The sequence below is a fragment of the Neoarius graeffei genome, chromosome 18, assembly GCF_027579695.1.
Source record: "Neoarius graeffei isolate fNeoGra1 chromosome 18, fNeoGra1.pri, whole genome shotgun sequence".
Taxonomy (NCBI): Eukaryota; Metazoa; Chordata; class Actinopteri; order Siluriformes; family Ariidae; genus Neoarius; species Neoarius graeffei.
In genome coordinates this window covers 57160405-57170345 of record NC_083586.1, presented here as the reverse complement: position 1 = coordinate 57170345, position 9941 = coordinate 57160405, and positions in this window count along the sequence as shown.

The following is a 9941-nucleotide window of genomic DNA, read 5'->3' as shown; positions in this document are numbered from 1 at the left end:
AACGGGGAAAGCCCACCACGGGATGTGATGCATGACGTAGTATCTTGTATTGGGTCATGGTGAAGCAGGAAAAAATAGCGGAGAATTTAGGGCCATGTGGAGATAAATTCATTAATTGTTCTATTTTTTTTTAAAAAATCTAATAAAATTGGAAGTCTGTGATTCGGATTCAGTAGCTTTCGGTCCATTAAACAAAAATAATCAAGTGTTGGGAAAATTGTTTTTATGACCTACACTTGAAAAAATCTGAAAGGCCGTTTACCCTTAATGTTTGTCGTGTTTATAATTAACATTTGATTTTAAAAAGCATCCAAGATTTATTTTGTATTGAAATTGTGACATGTTGGTGTGTTGTTACTTTGGTTAAGAGTTTCCTACGTTACCCACAATGCCATACGTAACTCAGTATCGTATAGCTTTAGCATATTCTCAGAATTGAAGAATGTCTTCACTACTTCTGCTGGATTTCCACTGGATGTTCTCATTAATATGACATCAGTTGTTGATGGAAATGCGAAAAACTATGTAAATAAAAACTAAGCGGTTTTTTATTTTTGTTTTTTCAGAGCCAACAGTGAAATCTGACTGTCATTACTTGTGCTTGAGATCTCTGACAATTTGTCTCCTATTAAAGCAATAACTATAACAAGGTCCTCTTGTGACATCAGTGCAGCACCTTCTCTAAGTTCTTACAGGAACGATGAACATACAAGAACGACCATCACGCTAGCACAGGAATCATCGAACACATCACGAAAGATTCAGTGTTTAAGATTCAATATTTAATGGGTTTCAGGTTGGAATTTTCAAGCCTATGAGAAAAGACAGCCGTGTTATTAAGCTGAATCTTGGTCAGTGATAATGTACCATCCATCCATCCATCCATCCATCCATCCATTATCTATAGCATTTATCCATCAGGGCTGTGGAGGACACTGGAGCCAAACCCATCTGACTTTGGGTGAGAGGCGGGTTCTACCCGGGGCAGGTTGCCAGTTTAGAGTAACCAGTTGACCTCAATGGCATGTTTATGGATTGTTGGAGGAAATCCATGCAGGCACAAGGAGAACGTGCGGAGAACCCCACACAGAAAGGCTCCAGTCGACCGCAAGGTTCAAACCCAGAACCTTCTTCTTTCTTTGAGGCGACAGTGCTAACCACTGCATCACTGCACCACCATAATGTAGCATATTTTTAATAATACCTAATGTGAAGTCATATGTTTTTTATTTGCAAATAATGAAATAATGGAATCAGAAATGCATATTCTGTCCCCTCTCATTATGAAATAAGTTGCTCCAAGCGATCATGCCTTTTACAAATTACGAAACCTTGAAACAAATTCAAAAATAAACAAAAAACATTCGAAGCACATTCATAGACCGATGTGTCATCTTGGACTTTATTATGAGCGATGCAGCTGTCTGCAAGGAAATATCTATCTATCTATCTATCTATCTATCTATCTATCTATCTATCTATCTATCTATCTATCTATCTATCTATCTATCTATCTATCTATCTATCTATCTGCTTTCAGAAAAGCCTCAATCCTTCATAACATGAATTTCAAAAAGTGAGATTCCTGTGAGACTCTTGCACACTGAACCAAGGAGAAACGACTTGTGCTTTGTAACATGGTGTATTATCATGCTGGAAGTCGCCATCAGACAATGACTAAATTGCTGCCATAAAGGGATACATGCAGCCAGCAATAATACCCAGACCTGCATTCAAATGATGCTCGATTGGTATTTTGGAGTCCAAGAAAACATTCCCCACACCATCACAGCACCCCCACCAGCCTGACACAGGGCAGGTTGGGTCCATGGATTCATAACACCAAATTCTAATCCGACCATCTGCATGTCGGAGCAGAAATCAAAACTCATCAGACCTGGTGACATAATTTCTGGGTAAAACAACAACAACAACAACAACAACCCAGAAACCTGAAGCTGAAGAAAATGCAGACACTTTGAAAAAGAATAAATCTAGCAGACTAAAGAGTTCTTCAATTTGTCTCTCTTAGGGAAAACTTAAAGTATTATACACTGATCAGCCATAGTACAACCCCGATTCCAAAAAAGTTGGGGCAAAGTACAAATTGTAAATAAAAACGGAATGCAATGATGTGGAAGTTTCACAATTCCATATTTTATTCAGAACGGAACATAGATGACATATCAAATGTTTAAACTGAGAAAATGTATCATTTAAAGAGAAAAATTAGGTGATTTTAAATTTCATGACAACAACACATCTCAAAAAAGTTGGGACAAGACCATGTTTACCACTGTGAGACATCCCCTTTTCTCTTTACAACAGTCTGTACACGTCTGGGGACTGAGGAAACAAGTTGCTCAAGTTTAGGGATAGGAATGTTAACCCATTCTTGTCTAATGTAGGATTCTAGTTGCTCAACTGTCCTAGGTCTTTTTTGTTGTATCTTCCGTTTTATGATGCGCCAAATGTTTTCTATGGGTGAAAGATCTGGACTGCAGGCTGGCCAGTTCAGTACCCGGACCCTTCTTCTACGCAGCCATGATGCTTTAATTGATGCAGTATGTGGTTTGGCATTGTCATGTTGGAAAATGCAAGGTCTTCCCTGAAAGAGACGTCGTCTGGATGGGAGCATATGTTGCTCTAGAACCTGGATATACCTTTCAGCATTGACGGTGTCTTTCCAGATGTGTAAGCTGCCCGTGCCACACACACTAATGCAACCCCATACCATCAGAGATGCAGGCTTCTGAACTGAGCGCCGATAACAACTTGGGTCGTCCTTCTCCTCTTTAGTCCGAATGACACGGCGTCCCTGATTTCCATAAAGAACTTCACATTTTGATTCATCTGACCACAGAACAGTTTTCCACTTTGCCACAGTCCATTTTAAATGAGCCTTGGCCCAGAGAAGACGTCTGCGCTTCTGGATCATGTTTAGACGCGGCTTCTTCTTTGAACTATAGAGTTTTAGCTGGCAACGGCGGATGGCACGGTGAATTGTGTTCACAGATAATGTTCTCTGGAAATATTCCTGAGCCCATTTTGTGATTTCCAATACAGAAGCATGCCTGTATGTGATGCAGTGCCGTCTAAGGGCCCGAAGATCACGGGCACCCAGTATGGTTTTCCGGCCTTGACCCTTACGCACAGAGATTCTTCCAGATCCTCTGAATCTTTTGATGATATTATGCACTGTAGATGACGATATGTTCAAACTCTTTGCAATTTTACACTGTCGAACTCCTTTCTGATATTGCTCCACTATTTGTCGGCACAGAATTAGGGGGATTGGTGATCCTCTTCCCATCTTTACTTCTGAGAGCCGCTGCCACTCCAAGATGCTCTTTTTATACCCAGTCATGTTAATGACCTATTGCCAATTGACCTAATGAGTTGCAATTTGGTCCTCCAGCTGTTCCTTTTTTGTACCTTTAACTTTTCCAGCCTCTTATTGCCCCTGTCCCAACTTTTTTGAGATGTGTTGCTGTCATGAAATTTCAAATGAGCCAATATTTGGCATGAAATTTCAAAATGTCTCACTTTCGACATTTGATATGTTGTCTATGTTCTATTGTGAATACAATATCAGTTTTTGAGATTTGTAAATTATTGCATTCCGTTTTTATTTACAATTTGTATTTTGTCTCAACTTTTTTGGAATTGGGGTTGTATTATGACCACTGACAGGTGAAGAAGTGAATAGCATTGATTATCTCATTACAGTGGCACCTGTCAAGAGGTGGGATATATTAGGCAGTAAGAAAGAGAACAGTCAGTTTTTGAAGTTGATGTGTTGGAAGCAGGAAAAACGGGCAAGCGTAAGGATCTGAGCGGCTTTGACAAATTGTGATAGTGAGATGACTGGGTCTGACTGAGCATCTCCAAAATGGCACATCTTGTGGCGTATGCAGTGGTTAGTACTGAACAAAAGTGGTCCAAGGATCCAAAGGACAACTGGTGAACCAGCAATAGGGTCATGGGTGTCGAAGGCAAACTGATTTGCATGGGGCACGAAGGATACCCCATATGTTCCAATCCCACAGAAGAGCTCATTAGCTTTTCAGCAGTTTGTGCTACAGTAACTCTTCTGTGGGATTGGACCATATGGGCTCGCCTTCGTATCAATGAGCCTTTGACACCTATGACCCTGTTGCCGGTTCACCGGTTGTCCTTTGGATCCTTGGACCGCTTTTGTTCGGTACTAACCACTGCATACGCCACAAGATGTGCCATTTTGGAGATGCTCAGTCAGACCCAGTCATCTCACCATCACCATTTGTCAAAGTCACTCATTTACGCTTGCCCATTTTTCCTGCTTCCAACATATCAACTTCAAGAACTGACTGTTCTCTTTCTTGCTGCCTCATATATCCCACCCCTTGACAGGTGCCATTGTAATGAGATAATCGATGTTAATGTGATTCACTTCTTCACCTGTCAGTGGTCATAATGTTATGACTGATCGGTGTATATAGAAGCAATAACATAGTGGTTTTTTTTTTTAAATATTACAAACCACACCTTTAAAATAATTGGCATGAATTGATTAGGGACGGAGTAATGATAAGCTCTGTCATGTGTCTCTATCACAGTCCTGGGGTCCTGCACCCCACCAGGACAAGGAGCTGTGTAACCTTGTCAAGGTGTGACAGCTTGTTCCCACCTGGTGTCTGCCTGGGTCTGGTGCATGGGAGACCTGTAACCTTGGGGGGGCTTATGATGCATGCAGTTGACTTGCTGACTTTGGGACTGCGGTTGTCATGAACGGTTTTGCGCTCGGGTTTCCGTCAGTGGGGGGTTTATAGCATCAACAAAGCTGACTTTATGTTAGGACTGTTAATGTTATAGTCACGTTGTCTGTTGTTGCCCAAATGAGGATGGGTTCCCTTTTGAGTCTGGTTCCTCTCGAGGTTTCTTCCTCACGTCGTCTGAGGGAGTTTTTCCTTGCCACCGTCGCCACAGGCTTGTTCATCGGGGATAGATTAGGGATAAAATTAGCTCATATTTTAAGTCGTTCAAATTCTGTAAAGCTGCTTTGCGACAATGTTTATTGTTAAAAGCGCTATTCAAATAAACTTGACTTGACTTGACTTGACACCAGGAAGGTACTAACTAGCAGTTCCGCCCAAACACCCCACCATAGCTTGTTAGGCGCCGGGTTAGCAGCCCGACCCTGTAAAAATCCCAAAATGCTATGGAAACAGCAAGTGAAAGTCAAAGAAGTCGGCACAAAGAAGAAAGCGATGGATGAAATCCTGTAATGACAGACCCTAATGAAAGCTGCAAGGAAGTTAAGGCCTTGAAGTGCCGGATTCTGAGTGCCAAAAGGATAACGAAGATTGGAACCTGGACTGTACGAACTCTATACCAAAGTGAGAAGATTGCCCAGTCGCTAAGGGAATTTGATGAGTACCAGCTAAACATCCTGGGAGTCAGTGAGATGAGGTGGACAGGCAGTGGGAAGTTATGCAACAATGGCAGGACCGTCCTCTATTCAAGTCATGAAGATCAACACTGCCGTGGAGAAGGAGGGGAAGGCCAAAGAACACATCGAGGAGGACTTTCCAGGAAGACCTAAAGAGAATGAACATCCCCTGGGAGAAGGCTGATGAAGCTGTGGCTGACAAATCCAAGTGGCGGAAACTTGCTGCCCAATGTGCCAATAGGCGCAAGAGGACCTAAATCTAAGTAAGTAAGTAATGATAAGCTGAGTGAGTAAGTTCTCAGGAAAAAACAACACAATTTACAGCAAATATATCTCCACCTTAAATGCTGCTTTGTATTGATACCTGTGTGTCTCAGTGTCCTGAATATTAAATAACCTTGTGTTTTGATAAATCACATTGCTATAAATGATTTTTAAATGCTGTTTTTATTCCAGTAATGTGCTTGTTAATGTCTAGGAAGACTTTATCTTTAGTAATGTAATATAAAATGTGTGTATTTCTTACATTTTACTTCATGCAAGTTCAGTTTAGCATGTTTGGTACAGGGCGGCACAGTGGTGTAGTGGTTAGCGCTGTCGCCTCACAGCAAGAAGGTCCGGGTTCGAGCCCCGTGGCCGGCGAGGGCCTTTCTGTGCGGAGTTTGCATGTTCTCCCCGTGTCCGCGTGGGTTTCCTCCGGGTGCTCCGGTTTCCCCCACAGTCCAAAGACATGCAGGTTAGGTTAACTGGTGACTCTAAATTGACCGTAGGTGTGAATGTGAGTGTGAATGGTTGTCTGTGTCTATGTGTCAGCCCTGTGATGACCTGGCGACTTGTCCAGGGTGTACCCCGCCTTTCGCCCGTAGTCAGCTGGGATAGGCTCCAGCTTGCCTGCGACCCTGTAGAACAGGATAAAGCGGCTAGAGATAATGAGATGAGATGAGATGAATGAAGGTTTATTTTATTTTGGTGTATATGTTTTCATACTGTAATTTTTCACAAACCTTCCTACTTGTCCTGCAAGAAGATCAATCACTGAGCAATATTCTTTCCGACTATTGAAAAGTCAACGTTGCAATATTTATTTAGTCCAGCAGGAGGCGCCATGTGCATTGAGGATCAACTAGCTTGATGATTTCTGTTAGTTTTCACGTTTTTGTTGCAAAGATGCTTAAATTCGAGTAAGTTTTTGGATTATAGCTGATGTCCTGAATTAAGTAAGGAATAAAACACAACAGGGGCATGCTCTTATCGGAAAATAATCCATGCCAGGGTAGCGCGATACGCCCCGATGTGAAGCAGACAGTAGTTCCGGCTGAATTTCAATTTACAGGTTTTGTATCAATGCACTGGTTTTAACACATCATCGTTTCTATAGTAACAGCTCATTCCCAGGGATTTATATGGTGATATGGTAAAGTTTTCTGTAAGGAGACGTTTATTTAACGTTTATAAACGTATAACAGTCATGTTTTCTGAAACAGGAAATCTTTCCGGACACAGTGCGGTTCAACATGAAAAGCTGCATTGTTTGTCTTATTAACTTCAAAAGAGACAAAAAAGAGAAGCTGATGGAGGAGTGAATGTTTATACCTATACGCTATAATGAACTCTAACATCTAACGTTTCTCACAGTCGTTCTACAGCATTAAATGTATTAAATGTACCTATAAACAGTTAAAAATCATGATGTGTCACTTATTAATAAAATAAAAATCTAACTGTTGTTGTATAAGAGTAAAAAAAAACCCACTCGTAATCCAGATTACAAGTCGTAATCTGGAAATAATCAACTTCTCGTTGCTGAAAGTAACTCCTCTTTGTGTTGGGTCACATCCCACTACCCCATCACTGATTATTTTCCTAGAACGTCACACCCCTGAGTGTTTTAGTCGTGTAACCTGAATGGTAATTAAATAATTAATAAAAGTGGAACGAAGGAGAAAACGTCGAACTTAACGTGAACCGCAAAAGCATGTGTAATTAGACGGACCAGAACTTCGTAAATTTATGGTCCGTTTCGGTGAGACAGACCCGAGGATGGACATGCGTGGACTTTTCTGGCCAGAGCCTGGGAAAGTTATGACAACAAACAATTGGAAGGATTTTACACTGAGTGTTTTATAGTCTTTATTCATCCAGACCAGAAAAACAACAAGACGCAAAGTCAGAGACATGAAGTCTAGAGTCTGATTTAAACTGTTTATTCTTCTGGATTAGAAACATTTATATTTAAAGTTACATGATTCATTTATTCATATACACGCTGTACTGGAGGGCGGCACGGTGGTGTAGTGGTTAGCGCTGTCGCCTCACAGCAAGAAGGTCCGGGTTCGAGCCCCGGGGCCGGCGAGGGCCTTTCTGTGTGGAGTTTGCATGTTCTCCCCGTGTCCGCGTGGGTTTCCTCCGGGTGCTCCGGTTTCCCCCACAGTCCAAAGACATGCAGGTTAGGTTAACTGGTGACTCTAAATTGAGCGTAGGTGTGAATGTGAGTGTGAATGGTTGTCTGTGTCTATGTGTCAGCCCTGTGATGACCTGGCGACTTGTCCAGGGTGTACCCCGCCTTTCGCCCGTAGTCAGCTGGGATAGGCTCCAGCTCGCCTGCGACCCTGTAGAAGGATAAAGCGGCTAGAGATAATGAGATGAGATGGGAGACGCTGTACTGGTTAATAGTTTTAATGGAAAAGGAGTCCGAGATCCGCAGAGTGTAGGACGTGAGGTGAGTTGGTCGTGAGTCTAGGATTCGCTTACGGAAGATTTATTACACACTTTAAGGGTTCTTTAAAGGTTCTTCAGACAGTGAAGGGTTCTTAGATTCCTAAAATGGTTCAAGCAAAGAACCGATAAGGGTTCTAGTTTTGAGCTTTTATCCTGAGTGTAGTGATCTACCTGATCTGTGCTTCAGATGGGTTAAACGCAGAGAGGAGTTTCACTCACTGTGCTTAAGTCTACGTGTGATAAATAAAGTTGTTGTTGCTGCTGTTGTTCTTCTTGTTGTTGTTGTTGTTCTTCTTCTTCTAACCCAACCTGGTGTTTGTGCAAAATGTAAAAATATAAATACATTTTAAAATGATTTATTCTTAAAGGAAGATGTACATTTTGTTTGTTTGTTTGTTTGTTTGTTTGTTTGTTTGTTTGTTCCTGGGCAGATGCTATAAAAGCAAACGATTTAAATTAGCGTTCTTTCAGGAACAATTCACATTTTTTGAATATTTGTGCCACAAGGTTCCTGGAGAGGGCGGCACGGTGGTGTAGTGGTTAGCGCTGTCGCCTCACAGCAAGAAGGTCCGGGTTCGAGCCCCGTGGCTGGCGAGGGCCTTTCTGTGCGGAGTTTGCATGTTCTCCCCGTGTCTGCGTGGGTTTCCTCCGGGTGCTCCGGTTTCCCCCACAGTCCAAAGACATGCAGGTTAGGTTAACTGGTGACTCTAAATTGACCGTAGGTGTGAATGTGAAGGTGTGTGAATGGTTGTCTGTGTCTATGTGTCAGCCCTGTGATGACCTGGCGACTTGTCCAGGGTGTACCCCGCCTTTCGCCCGTAGTCAGCTGGGATAGGCTCCAGCTTGCCTGCGACCCTGTAGAACAGGATAAAGCGGCTACAGATAATGAGATGAGATGAGATGAAGTTCCTGGAGGTTGTTTGAGTAGTTCAACAACTATTTAAGGGTGGCACGGTGGTGTAGTGGTTAGCACTGTTACCTCACAGCAAGAAGGTTCTGGGTTCGAGCCCAGCGGCCGGTGGGGGCCTTTCTGTGCGGAGTTTGCATGTTCTCCCCGTGTCAGCGTGGGTTTCGTCCGGGTGCTCCAGTTTCCCCCACAGTCCAAAGACATGCAGGTTAGGTTAACGTGGGGCAGTCTTGGGCTGAAGTGCCCTTGAGCAAGGTACTTAACCCCTGATTGCTCCCCGGGTGCTGTAGTGTGGCTGCCCACTGCTCTGGGTGCATGTGTTCACTGCTTCAGATGGATTAACTGCTGAATCTCACTGTGCTTGAAGTTTGCATGTGACAAATAAAGGTTTCTTCTGTTTCTTCTTCTTCTAAATGTTCTTAGAGCTTCCCAAATGGGTTCTAGTTTGATCCCTGCATAAACGCATTAACTGTTGCTCCATAGATACAAATCAATAAACACGTCAGGGTTCGCAGGCAGGCAAGCTGGAGCCTATCCCAGCTGACTACGGGCGAAAGGCGGGGTACACCCTGGACAAGTCGCCAGGTCATCACAGGGCTGACACATAGACACAAAAGCAGCTAGAGATAATGAGATGAGATGAGACGTCAGGGTTCTTGATTTTACTTTTTTTTTTGGAAGAGTGAAGAAACTTTTATTCTTACTGAAATGAAGATGATATGATCCAAGAACCTTTACAACAAAGTTTATGAAGACAATTGAAAGGATTATGGCAGTGAGATGACCTAAAGAACTCCTTTGATCTTCCAGGAACCTGGAACCTTTTTCTTGTTTGTAGAGTACCGAACTGAAACAGAACATCCCTGAAGGAGCTTTGAGCTCTCT